Here is a 19,458-nt window from a genome sequence, read left to right on the forward strand (position 1 = left end):
TTGGAAGCTGAATCTTTTCCCTCTGACGACTGTGCCCAGGGGTGGATCCGGCTGAATGTCTGGCGCTGCAGGCAGCGGGCTCGGCCACCCGTTTTTCAGACACAACACCAGAGAATGGCATTGAAATAATTCCGTGTGGCAGAAATGTTTTAAAAATATTAACCTCTCTTACTTCCCATACTTCTGAGCTAAAGGGCAAGAGAAACTAAAAGGAAATCTGAAATGATATTCATTTACCTACCTAAGGCAGACCGAGAAACTGAAAAGAGAAGATCCTTTGAAACTTATACTTTACAGAATCTTTCAAATTAGATGCTGCTTAGGATGAATGGCAGTAAAGATTTTTTAAAAAGATTTGACTGGTTAAAACTTTTCTAGATATGAGTGACAATAAATTAATAGTCTAAAGGTCTCTTTCGAGGGAGATTTTGGGGGGGGCATATAAAAAATAATCTACATATGGTCTTCCTATTCTTCAAGGGAAGGCAAATTATAGTACATACTATTTGGATTTTTTTTTTACTTAGATAAAGAAATAAAATATTTAGCATTCATATATTACTGAAAATTCTTTGCAAGAGTGGAAAATCAAGGATTTTCAAGACCAACAATAAAACAAGGAATCAAATTACAGTCTTCCTCTAAAATACATTTCTTCCTCTGCTGGGTTTTCAAGTGATCTCTTTGGTGATTCTTTGTTTGTTTGAACAATCTCTTCAAATTAAAATCATTGAATATTTCCCCTAGATAGCTTAACTTCTGTCACACAAACATTTCTAAAAGTTATAAATGAAAAATTAAAGACTTTTTAGAAAGACTTAGTAACAATATATCATATCATGGCCAAACCAATTTATTGTGAACTTCTTTCATCTTTGGTAGATTATTTGATACATCAAAAAATCTCACCTTGAATGTGTCAACTCTTCTGTCAATCTTATGAGAAACTAATTTCATAACATGCAATTTGGGGTTTATGACTTTATTTCCATTTTTTAAATTCAAGGGAATTAATTCAAAAATTGATTTGGTCTAGAGAGGAGACATTATCAGTGAAAAGTCGTAAAGTATAAATCAAACACATCTCAGCTACCTCCCAGCACATGCATACACACACCCTTCTTGAGGAAAAAATTATCTTAACTGTGGAGAGCAGTCATATCAGTTATTTGAATTCAAATGCCTTCTAGAAAAGTCTAATATAGCTATTTCACAATATGGCAAAACTGTCATCTAAAGTTCCAGCGTGACATTTTTCTAAATCTTCACCTGATAATTAACTAATTCAGAAATGTAAAACAATTGACTTCATTGGGCAGAATATTGCTTCATCTACTTGTTAACATAGACATCTCTCAAAGCGTGCTATTGTAATCTATGTAAGTTCTCTTTTATGGACAATTGAGTTCAATTGTAGACAGTATACTATTCTCTCGTGCCCCCAACATTTTTGCCCTTGAAAGTGAATGTTGGGCACTCTGAGGTTGGAAACTAAATCGATTGCCTTTTGTGGGAGCAAAAGACGTCTCCCTCTGACAGATGCTACTTTGGGTGTATTTTCCTCTAAGCGGATGTCAGAGCTAAATTAGCTTCATCATTTGCGGCTCTGTTTCCGAAGATTTGTGGTCCAAGTGTCAGCCCTCCCTGAAACATACCATAGTTAGTTTCTGTCTCACAGTGGCAAAGCTGCCTGTTTCTTTGCTTCAAGTTTCGTTCTGTGTTTAAAACACAATAAAATAAGTTAAAAATCATTTTAAAGAGAGCACTTTCGAGAAGCACCTCCTTTCTTACTGCCAGACAGCGTTGCTCCCCAACCTCTTGGCTGAAACCCTTGCTTTCGATTTGTTTGTTTCACGCATTTCCCTAAAGAACCCAGCTCTTTGCGCTATTTAATTCTGCTTTTAAAATGCATCGCTTCTGCCCTGAATCCTTCTCTGAAACAAATTACTATCGAAAGTGTATCAGATTCGTTCCAAATATGGGATCTGAATCAATATTCCCACGCTGGAAATATTTTTTAAATTGTTTTTGTCATAGGAGTCCATGCTTTTGCAAGATATTTTCAATTGAAGTAGGGGTGCCTGCATTTCTCATGATAAACAAACAAAAAGTGGCAATTACCGTCTGTTTAGACCTTCCTTTATTATTATTTTTAGCCCGTGTATCATTACCTAACTGGTATGTGTTCTTCCATCCAGCTCTTGGTGATCTAGTTGAATTCTAGATATTGTGCCAAGAAGTGTATTTGAAGCAGATAAGTGCATATAATACAAATGCGTTTTGTTAGACCTGATGGATGCTATTTTTCTTTTAATAGGTTTGTAGCAAACTAACACAATAACACAATGTATTCCTTTTCAAGGTACATTGTTGAAACAGGTCTATTAAGAGCGCGTTGAGCTATTTCTCGCTTCTATTGAACAGTCTGTTGCTCAAACACAACAGCCAACAAACGCCAGCTGCCTCAACAAAAGTAGAAACCTAACCCTTTTATGTAATGTTTTAACAGAAAGCGTAGCTGTTTAATTAAAAACATTGATGATTCAGTGAAACAATGGAAACTCAAGTTCAAGTGGTGCTCTATTGATTTAAGATGATTTTTACTAGCAGTGGGTATAATTTTTTTTTTTTTTCCCAGCTCTCTCTTGGGTAAAGGGGTTCCTTCTTGGGGCATTATTTGGGTGAATAAGAAAAGACAGAGATGGCTATTGCCTTAGAAACCTGATTAAAGCACGTTGCTTTCAGAGTAAGGTGTTTAATTTATAAGTGCACCCCATATTTTTTGTCAGTTTATTCGCGGTGGGGAAGCTTTGAAAGTAGCTCCTCTCAGCACGTTAAAAAGTGAAGTCTGCGTCCTGGTATTTAAATGTCTTTGTTATTGTGTCAAGCAAGTTGTTGAAAACCGCATGCCCGGAATACTAAGGTTGGGCAGCTAGATGAGGCAAGTTGTGTATATGTGTGTGTGCGTGTGTGTGTGTGTGTGTGTGTGTGTGCGCGCGCGCGCGCCCCTGGCCGCAGGGTTGTGTGCGAGGACAATTATTTTCATCAGCTGCTTGCGCGCCCGACTGCTCCTCTTTGCAGAACCGACGGCCTCCGGCCTTTCAACTCTGGAAGCAAAGCAGGAGGAATTCCTGCATTGAGACTCCCTCCTTGGGAGCGTCGAACTCTCTCAGCCCTGGGGAGCGGGGCTCGATCAAGGGTACTCGGGTCGCCCCCAGGGAGGGGAGCACTCGAGGGCCGCGAGGTTCCGGGTACCGGCCCCCGGCGACCTCCGCGAGGATGGCTCTGCAGCGGCGGCGGCCTCGGGGCCCAGGTGGGCGGAGGCAGGTGCGTCCCTTCGCCCCCGCAGCCCCGCAGCCGGCGCAGTCCCGGCCGCACTCGGTGGCCGTGTTTCGCACTCCTTGCTCCCGGCTGGGCCCTCAGTCCCCGCTACCCAATTCCCGCCCCGCTCCCCCCCTCCCCCCCCCCACGAGAGTGCGCGGGACTTGAGAGAACGCAGCTCGCGTTCACCTTCCCCTCGCACCACAGCGGCCACTAAGGCCAGAGGTCAGCCGAGCCGGCCGACGGGAGCCCCCAGGGCCTCCGCGTGGACCCTTTCTTCGTAGGGCGCCGTTTCCCGCCCGCCAAGGGAGAAGGGTCTGGGGGCCCGAGGCTGTGGCCTCCCGGATCCTCCACAGCTGTCGGACAAGTCCCCGGGGTAGGGCCGGCGACAGAACACCTCGGGCACCGTTTGACTCCCCCAGCCGCCCACCAGGCCCGCCCGGCAGTCTCAGAGACGCTGCCTCCAGGCTGCGAAGGGCCACGACGGGCTTGGGGCCCATTTCTGCCTGTTCCCGGCGTCCTGCGCGTCCGAGGTCAAAGGGCGCTGGCCCTCCTTCCGGGGTCCGACCTCCCCGGGGCGCTCCGACCCAACGTGGGCCCCTAACACAGTGGACGGTGGCGAGGAGGCCTCGGGGCCCCACGTGGCTGCACGGGCCGCCCGTCAGGCCCACCGTCTGGGCCGAAATCCGGGGAGCACGTGGCCGGACAGGGAACCGAGAGGGAAGCCTCCACATCATGGGCGCCGCAGGCCTAGAGTGAATTATTTAAGGTGCTCCTGGTGTTTAAAGAGGTTTTTCAGTTTTTAAAGAATGTTGTAAAAAAATAGCAGCCCTTGTTAACTCCCTCATTATATGCTTCTTTTTCCCCCTCAGCTGAACAAGCCATATTTCCTGAAACGGAGGAGCTATGTAAGTGTTTAAACATGTGTCAAGTGTCTAATAAGTAATACAAATTCATAAAGAAGAGGAGGAAATTTAACTGATACTTGAAGTACTTGGTGTAGCTCCCTTTCACTGTTGGGTTATTTTTGGCCGCGGAGTTGTAGAAAGGAAACTGCTCTGAGATTATTGGGCACCTCCTGGAGCCCTTTCCCTTTCTTAGCTTACTCACTTTGAGTCTGCACTTAGCCCTGTCTAGAAATGCCTTTGTCCAGCCCACGAAAGAAGTTCAGCTGGTCTACAGAGTGTGTATAATGCAGGGTTAATACTCAACTCAGTATTTGGGAGTCACCTTTCTGTCGTTTCTTCTCAGCCTCCTCATATTCAAAGTTTCTGCTGCTGCTGTGACATTGGTATGACATCTCCCACCCTCTTTGTTGGAAAGAGGGTTAGTACTGCTTCTGGCAAAAAAGACAGTAGGAGAGATGAGGTCTGGGCTTTAACTTGCGATCTGGGCTAGTAAATCATTTAAGTTTTTGTATTCATTGTCTTACCTAGAAAAGCTGGGAAAAGATGTTGCCCTAACACGATCTGAGAACCTCTGAGGAAGGTGAGTCCAAAGACTATTTGATAGTAAAATGACATATATTGTTTTGAAATTGGATTACCCTCTATTTATTTATTTTTTTGGATTACACTTTAGAGTTACCCCCCCACCCCCATACTTTAGTTCCTTGGGTGACATTTTTCATCTTGGTTGTCGTTCTGTGAAAGATTTCTGTGAACATTCTATTTCTAGCTGTGAGCAAGTGTAAACTGGAACTTCCCTGGTGGTCCAGTGGTTAAGACTCCCTGCTTCCACTGCAGGGGGCACGGGTTCCATCCCTGGTGGGGGAACTAAGACAATGCATGCTGTGCGGCACAACCAAAAAAAAAAAAAAAAAATGTGTAAACTATAGGAAAAAGTAGGAATTTTCAGTTATTAAAATACTCAAATGTTTTCATAAAGTCAGAAGTATCTTAATTTTAAAATATCATATCATAGGGAGTGTGATTAACAAAAATCAACTGCATTGCAGATTTGAGGAATAGGTTACAAATTTACCTTCCCAAATAGTAGTCCCCCGACATTCTCAATTTGAGGCTGCATGCCTCTCTCTCATACCTTGACTGTATTGTTAAAATAACCCTGCTCCTTGCGCTGTATGCATCTGGTAAAATTCCATCCAAATTTTTCTAAGGTGCTCAAGAGATATTGTAGGTATTTTCAGTAACAAGTCTGGTAAGCTGCCAGATTTAGTACTTAATAGTATTTTATGTTTTTAATCCATTCTCCAAAGATTTACCTTCTTCTGTGGGTTTTTTCATGCCTTTTGGTTGCTAGTTTTGCTGGGTGTTGTCCGTCTTGTCAGGCATCCCTTCTGTGTGCATTGTAGCTGCTGCTTTTGGATACATCTGGTGATGAATGTACTGGTAATATGGAGATGCCAAAGCTCTGCAATTGTTGATTATCTGTGATATACTCTGTAAGAGAGTTCCAAAATGGTCTACAATGTATTCTGTCAGTGGTTTTAATAGAAAAAGGTATTTTCATTTTTATTTATAGCCCTCTGCTTCCTTAGAACCTAGATTTGAACCCACAGTGGTCTGAACTAGGGATAATGCCTAATCTCAGGAACTATGGTACGTTCACAATTAATGTCTCCTCTAGGCACCAAGACTTTGTTTCAAGATCAAGCTACCTAATCTTCTCTTTGCTTAAGGTAATAAGTTTACTCCCAGGAGGCTTCGCAGTCTTTCATGTAAATAGATTTCAGGTGGTTGTTTTCCTGTGTTTTCAAAATTGCTCAGATATGTTTGAACCCCAGTGATGGAAACAGCTTAGCTTGTATATTTAGAAATAGTTGGGACTATTGCCCTTCACAATAAATTCACTCAGAGTCAGATCTATGTACACACTATAAATTACTGTATTGGCAGACGAAATCTTTGCTGAGCTTAATGAATACATTTTTGATGTTTAAACAATTTTTAATAAGAATGCTAACCATCTGTTGAAAGCCAAACAATAAATTGTGCACAGAATAGTCAGTGCATAGGTAATTTACTCATTTGCTGTTTGTACTTAAACATTAGCCAATTGTCAACAGATTGATATCTTTGTTGACAAGCCTTTGTTGCTAAACTCAGATAGGGCATTTTGATCTTTTTTTTTTTAATGTGCCACTCCCCATTCTATAAGAGAGCATGGTGCTTCTTTTTTTTTAATATATATTTTTAAATTAATTAATTTATTTATTTTTGGCTGCGTTGGGTCTTGGTTGCTGTCCACGGGCTTTCCCTAGTTGCGGTGAGCGGGGCTACTCTTCGTTGTGGTGTGCGGGCTTCTCACTGTGGTGGCGTCTCTTGTTGCAGAGCACGGGCTCTAGGCGCGCGGGCTTCAGTAGTTGTGGCTCGTGGGCTTCAGTAGTTGTGGCTCGTGGGTTTTAGAGTGCAGGCTCAGTAGTTGTGGCACGTGGGCTTAGTTGCTCCGCGGCATGTGGGATCTTCCCGGACCAGGGCTCAAACCTGTGTCCCCTGCATTGGCAGGTGGATTCTTAACCACTGTACCACCAGGGAAGTCCCATGGTGCTTCTTTATAGGAAGAGACGTATAGCATTTTTTACAGCATCAGGTAGCTTGTTCTATAATGGGGAAGTTAAGGCAATTATATAAAATGACTAAATAATATGAGGTAAGTAATACTAAAGTATGCGATTGACTAAATAATATAAAGTATAGCATGTACCTTAGAAGAAATGCCAATAAATTGTTTTAGGGTGTTCAAAGATGAACGAGGTAACATCAGAAACTGTAAAAGATTATATACAAGGAAACAACATTTAAGCTAGTAGCATACTTCTCAACATTAACAAGAGATATCTGAAGATAAAGGAATAATATTTTGAAAGGGCTGAGAGAAAATAACTATAACTCAGAATGGCATACCCAGCTAAGCTATTATTTAAAAGTGAGGACTAAATAAAAACATTTTCAGACAAAAAAGTGTGAGAATTTACCACTCATCTTTGATAATCATAATAAAAGTTATAGGAGGTACAGGAGGAAGAAGTCTGTTAAACCTAGAAGAGTAGACAGCAAGAAGAAACGGTACATAGAGAAGAGGATCATCAATATGTGGGAATATTGAAACAAGTATTGTATACATAAAATAATGATGGGGCTTCCCTGGTGGCGCAGTGGTTGGGAGTCCGCCTGCCGATGCAGGGGACACAGGTTTGTGCCCTGGTCCGGGAGGATCCCACATGCCGCAGAGCAGCTGGGCCCGTCAGCCATGGCTGCTGAGCCTGCGCGTCCGGAGCCTGTGCTCCGCAACGGGAGAGGCCACAACAGTGAGAGGCCCGCGTACCGCAAAAAAAACCCAAAAAACAAGAAAACAAAAAAATAATGATGATAATGACTAATTTAGGGCGTTTAAAAATATCATGGGAACACAACTGAGAGAATATCGTATAGAAAATAAATATGAGTAGTTCATGATAAAAACTCTCAGTAAACGTAGAAGTCATCTTTCTCAACTAGATAAAAAACATGTACAAAAAAACCACAGCTAACACAATACTCAAAGGAAAAGACTGAATATTTTCCCTGTGAGACTGGAAACAAGATAAGGATGCCAGCTCTTACCAGTTCTGTTCAGTATTGTACTGGAGGCTAATGTAGTCTTTATCTGATTCATTGCTTTAAGAAGAAATAGAAGACCTAAATGAACATACAACCATTAAACAAATGTAGTTATTTATTTAAAAAATTTCCATAGTAAAACACACCAGGCTGATAATGCTTTTAAACCTTTAAGGCTCATAATGATTTTTAACCTTCAAGGAACAGATAACTCCTATTTTATACCCACAGTTTAATAAAATTTTAAAAAAGAAGGCAAGTTTCCCAACTCATTTGATGAGGGTGGTAAAATTTAACAGGGATAGTAAGAGAAAGAAAAATTGTGATCTAGTTTCACTCTATGTTTATAATGCAGAAATCCTAGATGAAACATGAGCAGATCAGATGTGTCATGTATAAAACCACAGTCTTAGTTAAGGAGGATTTATCTCAGGAATTCAAGGATGGTCTTACAAGTAAAAAATTTAATAATATAATCTGGGGCTTCCCTGGTGGTGCAGTGGTTAGGGATCCGCCTGCCAATGCAGGGGACATGGGTTCGACCCCTGGTCCAGGAAGATCCCACATGCCATGGAACAACTAAGCCTGTGCACCACAACTGCTGAACCTGAGCTCTAGAGCCCGCGAGCCACAACTACTGAGCCCATATGCCTAGAGCCCATGCTCCACAAGAGAAGCCACTACAATGAGAAGCCCATGCACCGAAGTAAGAGTAGATTCTGCTCGCCACAATTAGAGAAAGCCTGCGCACAGCAACAAAGACCCAACGCAGCCAAAAAAAATAAATAAATAAATAAATGAAAGCTTTGGGGTATTATTATAAAAAATGATATAATCTACCACATTTACAAATTAGAGGAAGAAAATGATATGATCATCTCAAAAGATTCAGAAAAAAGTTTGTTTTTTTTTTTTTTTTTTTGTGGTACGTGGGCCTCTAACTGTTGTGGCCTTTCCTGTTGCGGAGCACAGGCTCCGGACACGCAGGCTCAGCGGCCATGGCTCACAGGCCCAGCCGCTCCGCGGCATGTGGGACCTTCCCGGACCGGAGCATGAACCCGTGTCCCCTGCATCGGCAGGTGGACTCTCAACCACTGCGCCACCAGGGAAGCCCAGAAAAAAGTTTTGATAAAATTTAAAACATACTTATAAGTTTATCCAAGTAGGAATAATAAAGGAATTCTATTAACATGATAAAGAGTATACCGTAAAACTCAGAGTAAGCATTAGAAGCGTTCCCCTTTAAGTCAGGAACAAGACAAAGATGGTAATCTCACAACTTCTGTTCTACATTTTACTGAATGTTCTATCCAGGGCAATAAAGAAAGAAAAGGAATGAAAAACATGAAGACGAAAAAAGAAAATTAAAGTTGTTATTATTCGCCATGACTGCCTGTATAGAAAATCTAATACAACCAAAACATTAAAATTAATGAGAATTCAGAAAAATTATAGGTTATAGGGTAAATATAAAAAAGACTGACAGCATTCCCATATGCCAACAACAAATTGAAAATGCAATTTAAAAAATACCATATGAAATGACCAAAAACCTAAGGGGCCTTGGAATATATCTAACAAAAGATGTTGAGGATCTTTATGGAGAAAATTATAAAAGTATATGTATTACATAGATATAACATGCTCATGAATGGGAGACTCAATTTTGTAAAGATGTAATTTCTTCCTGTGTCAGTTCATGCATTCAGTGCAGTTCTATTATAAATCCTAATAGTTGTATATGTGTATGTGTGTGTGTAATTTGATAGGTGAATGTTAAAACTCAAATGCAAGAGTAAAATGTCAAGAATTGCCAAGATAATTTTGAAAAATAGTGAGAGATTTATCCAGCCAAATATCAAGATTCAGTATAAAGTTTTAGTAATCATAGTAGTGTGACATTGGCACAAGATTATAAGCATAGACCAGTGGAACGGAAGACAGTCATGTGTCTGTGATAATTTGTTATATAACAGAAGTGATTATATATCAGTGGGATGGAATATTCAATAAACAGTGCTGAAACAACTGGCCAATCTCATATAAAAATATAAATCTTTATCTCACCTATACGCAAACCACATTTCAGTATTAAAGCCTGTATTTGAAAAGCAAAACTTAAAAATATTCTCCTGTATTTTTTTCCAAAAATTTTTATGATCTTAAGAGGGACTTTTTATACTAGACACAAAGAAAAATCAGCATAAAATAATTACTGTTTGTTTGTCATCTAAGAAATCCTTCTTAAACATATTTGGCATATTTGGCCAAGTGTCTGAAAAAAAAAAATACCCCAATGCAGCAGCTAATAAGACAGAAATTAATTTCTCTTTGATGTAATAGTTCAGAGTACGTAGATAGGCTTTGCTCCATGAAACCCTCACAGAGACCCAGACTAGTTGGGGAGCTTTGTCATCCTCAACATATAGCTTGCAAGGTTGCTCTGGATTTTTAAAATAAATAAATAAATAAATAAATTTATGGCTGCGTTGGGTCTTCGCCGCTGCGTGCGGGCTTTCTCTAGTTGGGGCAAGTGGGGGCTACTCTTCGTTGTGGTGCACGGGCTTCTCATCGCGGTGCCTTCTCTTGTTGCGGAGCATGGGCTCTAGGCGCACGGGCTTCAGTAGTTGTGGCTCGCGGGCTCCAGAGCGCAGGCTCAGTAGTTGTGGTGCACGGGCTTAGTTGCTCCGCAGCATGTGGGATCTTCCAGAACCAGGGTTTGAACCCGTGTCCCCTGCATTGGCAGGCGGATTCTGAAGTTGCTCTGGATTTTAACTTTAACATGACAGTGTGAAGGAAGGTGAAGAGACAGTGATCAAACACACGTCCATTATTTTAAGGCTTATACCCAGAAGCAGCACACATTACTTACACGTACATTCCAGTGTTGGCAACTTAATCACCAAGCTGCAAGGGAGGCTGGGAAATATAGCTTAGCTGAGTAGACATATCTAGGTCCCACCATTATTGTGGGAGAGAGAGAATGGAATCTGGTAGACAGCTAGCAATCTCTGCAATAGCTACATTAAAATTAGCAATTTCTCAGGGACTTCCCTGGTGGTGCAGGAAAAGAATAGGAAAGAACAGGAAAAGAATAGGAAACTAGAATGGTTAATGATGTTTATGCTTGGTAGTAATCAGGGAAATGCAAATTAAAACAACAAGGAGATACTAATATTTCATGTTCATCAGATTGGTAAATTAATATATTTGATAGCAAGTTATTGGAGAACATATGGGGAAATTGGACCTCTTACTCATTGTTGATGGGAATATGAATTGGAATAACCTCTGAAGTTTTCAAAGACATTTGGAAATACTTAAAATAGCAGCAGCTGCTGGTTGCTAGTTGCTTACCACAATGCCATTATCTGTTTTTCCCTTCTTCTTAGAAATAGAAACCCTAATTTTTAGTTGGGTCCATGGACTGCATTTCTCATCCTCTCTTGCAGGTAGGTGTGGCCATGTGACTAAGTTCTAGCTAAATTCTGGTACAAAAATGTCTGCTCTAAAGAAATTTTTACATATCTATGCAAGGAGACATATTCAAGGATTTCAGTGCATCACTATTTATATCAATAATAGCAAATACAGGAAATAATCTGTCACTCAACAGGAAAATGAGGATATAAATTGTGGTTTATTCATACAGTGGGCCACTATATAGCATTTAAAATGAATGAACTGCATCTATATGATCTACATGGATCTCAGACATATATATGAAAAAAGTAGGTTTCAGAATGATACATGCAGTGTATTTTTTATATAAATTTCTAAAACATAAAACAGTAGTGAACATGTAAAAGCAAAAAACAAGCATGAGAAGAATACACACTAACTTTAAGATAGTGGTTATCAAACTTATGGTTACCGGGGGGATTGGGATTGACATATATACACTATTATATATAAAATATGTAACTAATAAGGACCTACTGTATAGCACAGGGGACTCTTCTCAATATTCTGAAATGACCTATATGGGGAAAGAATTTTAAAAAGAGTGGATATATGTATATGTATAACTGATTCTCTTTGCGGTACAGCAGAAACTAGCACATCTTAAATCAACTATACTCCAAAAAAAAAAAAAAAAGATAGTGGTTATCTCTGTGGAGGTAAAGAGGGCACAGGTAAGGTAAGACTTCAGTTGTGGAGACTTCCCTGGTGGTCCAGTGGTTAAGACTCTGTGCTTCCAATGCAGGGGGCATGGGTTCGATCCCTGGTCGGGGATCCTGCATGCGATGTGACCAAAAAATCTGTAACATTCTTTCCTTTTTTAAAAAAAGTTGATATGAATCAAATATGGCAAAATAGTAATATCTTTAGGTATCATTTAATTTTCTGATATTTTCTATATGTTTGAAATAACTTACAATTAAAAGATTTTAAAATATTAGAGAAATACAATAATTGTAAACTGTTATGATCTTGAAATGTATTTCATAGGAAGATTGAAAAATCACAAACATAGAAAACAAACTTATGGTTACCAATGGGGAAAGGGAGGGGGGAGGAATAAATTAGGAATTTGGGATTAACAGATACACGACTATATATAAAATAGATAAACAAGGACATACCGTATAGCACAGGGGACTATATTCAATATTTTGTAATAACCTATAAGGTTATAAATAATATATATAATCTCTGAATCACTTTGCTATACAGCTGAAACTAACGCAGCATTGTAAATCAACTATACTTCAATTAAAAAAAGAGTGCTTAACAGCTAACTTAGAGTGAAAAAGTAGAAGAGTGCAAGATAAAATTGATGAGACAAAAGATGAAAGAATGATCACTAATTGAAATAGAATTCAGAAGGAGCTGTGGGTTTTGGAGGAGAAGATGAAGCATTCAGCTTAGGGCTATTAAAATTCATGTTTTAGTTCTTTGGGAATATCCTAGTGGAGATATCAAGAAGGCAACTGGAAGTACACATCTGCTAAGGAGGCAGGTCACAGACTTCAAAGTCACTTTATGGCCATTGACATCACAGGAGTGGATGAGATGCTTGCTGCAGCTTGTTGTGTTAGGGATCATGCCCTCCTTTTCTGGTCTCAGTGCCTGGTGGCCAACATTCAGTAGACTCTAAGTAGTAAAAATAGGCCCAAATGCAAAGGCTAACATAGGCTCACTCCCAAGAACAACAAAAAGTTTTTTTTTTTTAATTTATACATAGGTATATAACTTTATCATCAAAACAATTTTTAAAATCCCACAACTATATAAACATTCTTTGGAAAACTTAAACTTGAAAGCAACATAGTATAAAAAGTAAACACAATATTTTCCTGTCTCCAACAATGTTTAAATTGTAAACAAACTTTAAAGTTTTTTTTTTTTTTTTTTTGCGGTATGCGGGCCTCTCATTGCTGTGGCCTCTCCCGCTGCGGAGCGCAGGCCCCGGATGCGCAGGCCCCGGACGCGCAGGCTCAGTGGCCATGGCTCATGGGCCCAGCCGCTCCGTGGCGTATGGGATCCTCCTGGACCGGGGCTCGAACCCGTGTCCCCTGCATTGGCAGGCGGACTCTCAACCACTGCACCACCAGGGAAGCCTGCAGCTTCCATTTTTTAAGATGCTTACATTTCCATCCTAATAAGTAGTAACTCAGTTACATGTTGTTGCCTCATTGTGACCCAGAAATGGTTCTTAATTCATTTTCATTAAGAGAAAGGATGTCTTAAACAACAAGGTCCTAATGTATAGCACAGGGAACTATATTCAATATCCTGTGATAAACGTAATGGAAAATAATGTAAAGAAAAGAATGTAAAATAATTTAGAAAATAAAAAGAAGTCTCAAAAATTAAAAAGAAGAGAAAAAATGTCTTGCTATAAATACAGGGATAGATTTCTCAAAAATAAAATTCAAAAGAATACACTTGGGATAAAAAACGTACTCATGTGATACTTCGTAATTCTCTCAGCAAATGTATGGATTTTTAAATTCTTTTATTTTAACGAATTTAAGTAAAGCAGTAAAGCATTGCTAAAAATTGTGTTAGATTACTTGAAATTTTCTTTTGCCATCTTCTGTGTATTTCTCACACTGGAATTTTCTTCCGTTTGAAGTATCTATGCAGAAATAAGAAAGGTAAACAAGTCAACCACTACACTTGGCCCTTGAGATTAGGAGACAGTCTTATTGGATTATTGATATACTAAAACAGGCCACGCTGAAATCTTTTGAATATGGAAACATATATGAGGAAAACTTTAAACATTAAGTAAAAATAAATTCAAATAATAAAGACTTAAGCAGGACAATAAATACCATAAGCAATGTAAAAAGGCAAAAGATCAAGTGGGAAAAATATTTGTAATTCATATTACAAAGAAGTAAGATCCATAAAATATAAAGAGTTTTTAGGAAAAAAATCTAAAAACAAAGTAACAACCCAGGAGAAAAATGTAGAAAATATTTTATTATTTTCATTAAAAAAAATTTTATCGAAGTATAGTTGATTTACAATGTTGTTTTAATTTCTGCTGTACAGCAAAGTGACTCAGTTACACATATATATTCATTTTTATATTCTTTTCCATTATGGTTCATCCCAGGACATTGGATGTAGTTCCCTGTGCTATACAGTAGGACCTTGTCCATCCATTCTATATGTAATAGTTTGTAACTACTAACCCCAAACTCCCAGTCCATCCCTCCTTTCCGCCCCTTGGCAACCACAGGTCTGTTCTCTATGTCTGTGAGTCTGTTTCTGCTTCGTTGATAGGTAGAAAATATTTTAACAGATAGTTTCAGCAAAAGAAATTTTTTAAATCAGCCTCACTGGAGAATTAAAACTCTACTGAGATAAATCATTTCTCACCTATTATATGGGCAAAAATTTGATATAATATTTTGTTGGAGAGATAGTGGAAAAATAGGCACATTGCTGGTAGAAGTACAAAAATGTATGAACTTTATGGAGAGGATTTGGTAATATATAGAAAATTTACATTGTATCTACCTTTTGTATTAGTTTCTGATTGCTACTGTAACAGAATACAATATCTTGTGTAACAAAATATCACAAACTTAGTGGCTTAAAATAACCCAGATGTATTATTTTACAATTCTGGAGGTCATAAATGTAAAATGGGTCTGTAGGGCTACGTTCTTCCTGGAGACTCTAGGGGAGTATTTGTTTCCCTGTCCTTTTCTAGTCTCTGGAGGCCATCTACATTTCTGGGTTCATGGTCCCTTCCTCCATCTTCAAAGGCAGTAGTGTAGCAGCTTCTCTCCTCTCTGACCTGGCTCCCTCTTATGAGGACCCCTGTGATTACATCCACTCACCCATAATTTGGGGTGAAAGTAAGGAGGTCCTTAACTTAGTCATATTTATAGAGTTCCTTTTGAATGTAAGGTAGTAGTTTCCTGGGGTTAGGATGTCCACATCTTTGGGGGGCCCCTGTTCTGTCTACCACACCCTTTGACCTAGCATTTCCACTTCTAGGAATCTATCCTACAGATAACATCTGCGTGTATTAGGATATCATTGCTCATAATAAATAGCCAAAGATTGGAAACAATGCAAGTGTCTGGTAATAGGGGACTGGTTTAATAAACAGTGGGGTATCTACAAAATACAATACAGTGAAGCTGTAAAAGAGAATGAGGAAGATCTCATTGTATTGGTATGTATAGAGACCTCTAGGATATATTGAAAAGCAAAAAAAGAAAGGAACTGAAAAGTTTATATATTATTCTACCTTTTTTATAAGGGAGAAAATACGTTTTGCTTATGTCATAAATAAATGCTGGATTGAAGCATAGAAAATGAGTATGAGGGGGACTGGAGAAGTAGCTGAGACATCTCAGTGAATTTTTTTGTTTTTTGAATCAGGAGAATATGTAGTAAAAATAAGAACTCATGAACTAGACAGCTTTATTTTCTAGACAAATGTTTATAAGGCTTAACTTTAAGGAGGCTGTGAGCCACTGGCCTGTCACCAAAGTGCCTGAAGTTTCTAATTTGAGTCCTTGACCTCAACTAAGGGGTTATGTTCAGTGGTTCCTAGTTAAAATGTAAATGTGTAACCTGCTAATGCAGATAATTATCCATTTATAATTCAATATACTTGAGAATCTAAAGTTTTGTTCATTAGTTTCATGGAATACTCAGGAAAGTTCTGTTGGAAGCTGGGGGGTTGGGCAATGTCACAGTCATGGGCCACAATATGTTCTAGGAGTGGGTCCTTGGGCAAATAAGGAGCTACATGAAAGCACTTGACTGCTTGGGGCTTGGTAATAGGGTGAAAGATCTCAAATGCAAGCTTTATCTAAGAGATACTTTTACCTATGCGTTAGTTTTTGGTTTAGCCCTGTCTGGAAAACCATGCTTTTATCTTTTGTTTTCCCCTAATCTTTAAAAATTTTTTTTATTTTATTGAAGTGTAGTTGATTTACAATGTTGTGTTAATTTCTGTTGTACAGCAAAGTGATTCAGTTATACATATATATATATATTCTTTTTCATATTCCTTTCCATTGTGGTTTATTACAGGGTATTGAATATAGATCCCTATGCTATACAGTAGGACCTTGTTTATCCATTCTATATATGATAGTTTACATCTGCTAATCCCAAACTCCCAATACATCCCTCCTCCACCCTCCCTCCCCCTTGGCAACCACAAGTCTGTTTTCTATGTCGGTGAGTCTGTTTCGTAGATAAGTTCATTTGTGTTGTATCTTAGATTCCACATATAAGTGATATCATATGGTATTTGTCTTTCTCTTTCTGATTTACTTCATTTAGTATGATAATCTCTGGGTCCATCCATGTTGATGCAAATGGCATTATTTCATTCTTTTTTATGGCTGAGTAGTATTCCATTGTTTATATGTACCAAATCTTTTTTTTAATATCTTTATTGGAGTATAATTGCTTTACAATGGTGTGTTAGTTTCTGCTTTATAACAAAGTGAATCAGGTATACATATACATATATCTCCATATCTCCTCCCTCTTGTGTCTCCCTCCCACCCTCCCTGTCCCACCCCTCTAGGTGGTCACAAAGCACTGAGCTGACCTCCCTGTGCCATGCGGCTGCTTCCCACTAGCTATCTATTTTACATTTGGTAGTATATATAAGTCCATGCCACTCTCTCACTTCGTCCCAGCTTACCCTTTCCCCTTCCCGTGTCCTCAAGTCCATTCTCTATGTCTGCGTCTTTATTCCTGTCTTGCCCCTAGGCTCTTCATAACCTTTTTTTTTTTTTAAAATTCCATATATATGTGTTAACATACCGTATTTTCTCTCTTTCTGACTTATCTCACTCTGTATGACAGACTCTAGGTCCATCCACCTCACTACAAATAACTCAATTTCGTTTCTTTTTATGGCTGAGTAATATTCCATTGTATATATGTGCCACATCTTCTTTCTCCATTCATCTGTTGATTGACACTTAGGTTGCTTCCATGTCCTGGCTATTGTAAATAGAGCTGCAATGAACATTGTGGTACGTGTGTACCACATCTTCTTTATCCATTCATCTGTCGATGATTGTTTCCTTGTCTTGGCTACTGTGAATAGTGCTGCTATGAACATAGGGGTGTGTGTATCTTTTTCCTTTTTTTTTTTTGCAGTACGCGGGCCTCTCACTGTTGTGGCCTCTCCCGTTGCGGAGCACAGGCTCCGGACGCACAGGCTCAGCGGCCATGGTTCACGGGCCCAGCCGCTCTGCGGCATGTGGTATCTTCCTGGACCGGGGCACGAACCCGTGTCCCCTGCATTGGCAGGCGGACTCTCAACCACTGCGCCACCAGGGAAGCCCTGTGTATCTTTTTGAATTATAGTTTTGTCTGGATATATGCCCAGGAGTGGGATTACTGAATCATATGGTAATTCTATTTTTAGTTTTCTGGGGAACCTTTATACTGTTTTCCATAGTGGCTGCACTAATTTACATTCCCACCAACAGTGTAGGACGATTCCCTTTTCTCCACACCCTCTCCAGCATTTGTTATTTGTAGACTGTTTAGTGATGGCCATTCTGACCGGTGTGAGGTGGTACCTCATTGTAGTTTTGATTTGCATTTCTCTGATAATTAGCAACACTGAGCATCTTTGTATGTGCCTATTGGCCATCTGTATGTCTTCTTTGGAGAAGTACCTATTTAAGTCTTCTGCCCATTTTTTGATTGGGTTGTTTGTTTTCCCCCAATCTTTTATATTGAAAAATTTCAAACATATTTGGCTGTACTGTGTAACATCATGAAATTTCACTCCTAAAGTGTCAGCATGAACCTGCTAAGAATGAGGATATTCTCCAGTATAAATATATTACCGTTATTACAACTTAGGTACCATCTGATATTCAGTTAATATTCAGATTTCTCTAATTGTTTCAACAAATGTCTTTTATAGCTTTAAAAAAAGGTATAGTGAAAGATCCCGCATTGTTATGTCTCTTTAGTTATTATTTTTTGAATCTAGAGTAGTCCCTCACTTTTAATTTTCTTTTTATTACATTAAGTTTTTAAACAGTCCAGGCTACTTTTCTTATAGTATGTCCCACATTCTGTGTTTATCTGCTTGTTTCCTCATGGTGTCACTTAACCTGTTCTATCGCTTTTCTTTTCTATAAACTTGATGTAAGTCTAGAGGCTTGATTAGATTTAGGTTAAATATATAATGTCTGCTTGTCCCATTATTAGTGATGCGACATTTGGTCACTTGGTTAAGGTGGTGATTGCCAGTTCTCTCTATCATTTTCTCCGTTGTTGTTACAAGTAATCTGTGGAGTGATGCTTCAGCACTGTGCAAATATTCCTTCACCCATTGAGTAAGCATACATTTAACTGCCTTATCTGGCTTGCCCTGATGTGGAGTTGATTCATATTCATAGGCTCAGGACCAGAAGACACCTCCGTCTAGATCAGTGGTTCTCAACTGATCTAGAGTTGATTTTGCCCTCAGGGGATGTTTGTCAGTGTCTGGAGATATTTTTGGTTGTCATAATTGGAAGGGGTACGTGCTACTGGCATCAAGTGGGTAGAGGCCAAGGATGCTGCTGTGCACCCTTCAATACACAGGAAAGCCCCCACAAAGAATTTCTGGTCCAGAATGTGAATAATTTCACTGTTAAGAAACTTTGATTTAGATGTATAATTAAGCTTCTCTCTCATACACAGTTCATTGACCTTTTTGGAGAAGCTAATAAAGTTTTAGAGCCTATCTTCAGCAATGGTAGAAACCAAGCAGATGTTAGATTCCATCAGATTTTTCCCGTGTTTCAAACCAGGCAGATTTTTCTACCCACCTGTTCTGTCTTTCCATTTCTGTTTAGGTGTCTTCTCTAGAAGGATTTAAATTGTTTTCCTCTACTCTCAAGAAATTAATAAAATAAGGATGAAAAAACCCCTAGAATTAATACATTGAAGCATTTTTGTCTGCTTTTATGTTTCCTAGAAGATTTTGGAATGTCATCGTAAAAGCCCCAGGGCCAGGGAAGAGAAAATGGAGAAAGAGAAATATCAAGTTAAGAATTCACTGTTACAGAAATGGCCCAGAGAGAGTAGCCAGAGTTCAAGAAGGGGCAGGGGAGTGCAGAGGGCA

The 19,458-nt window shown here is 39.3% G+C and overlaps 1 protein-coding gene across 1 annotated transcript in view; it reads left to right on the top strand.

Moving 5' to 3' along the window:
• The window catches only part of PCCA (propionyl-CoA carboxylase subunit alpha), a 431,262-nt gene that overhangs the window by 2,772 nt on the left and 409,032 nt on the right, over positions 1-19,458 (top strand). Inside the window, exons 2-3 of the mRNA XM_060288232.2 lie at positions 4,194-4,229; positions 4,758-4,809. The gene's annotated coding sequence lies outside the window, so the exon portion shown is untranslated. The remainder of the gene's footprint in view (positions 1-4,193; positions 4,230-4,757; positions 4,810-19,458) is intronic.

Source organism: Globicephala melas, chromosome 18 (assembly GCF_963455315.2).
Source record: "Globicephala melas chromosome 18, mGloMel1.2, whole genome shotgun sequence".
Taxonomy (NCBI): Eukaryota; Metazoa; Chordata; class Mammalia; order Artiodactyla; family Delphinidae; genus Globicephala; species Globicephala melas.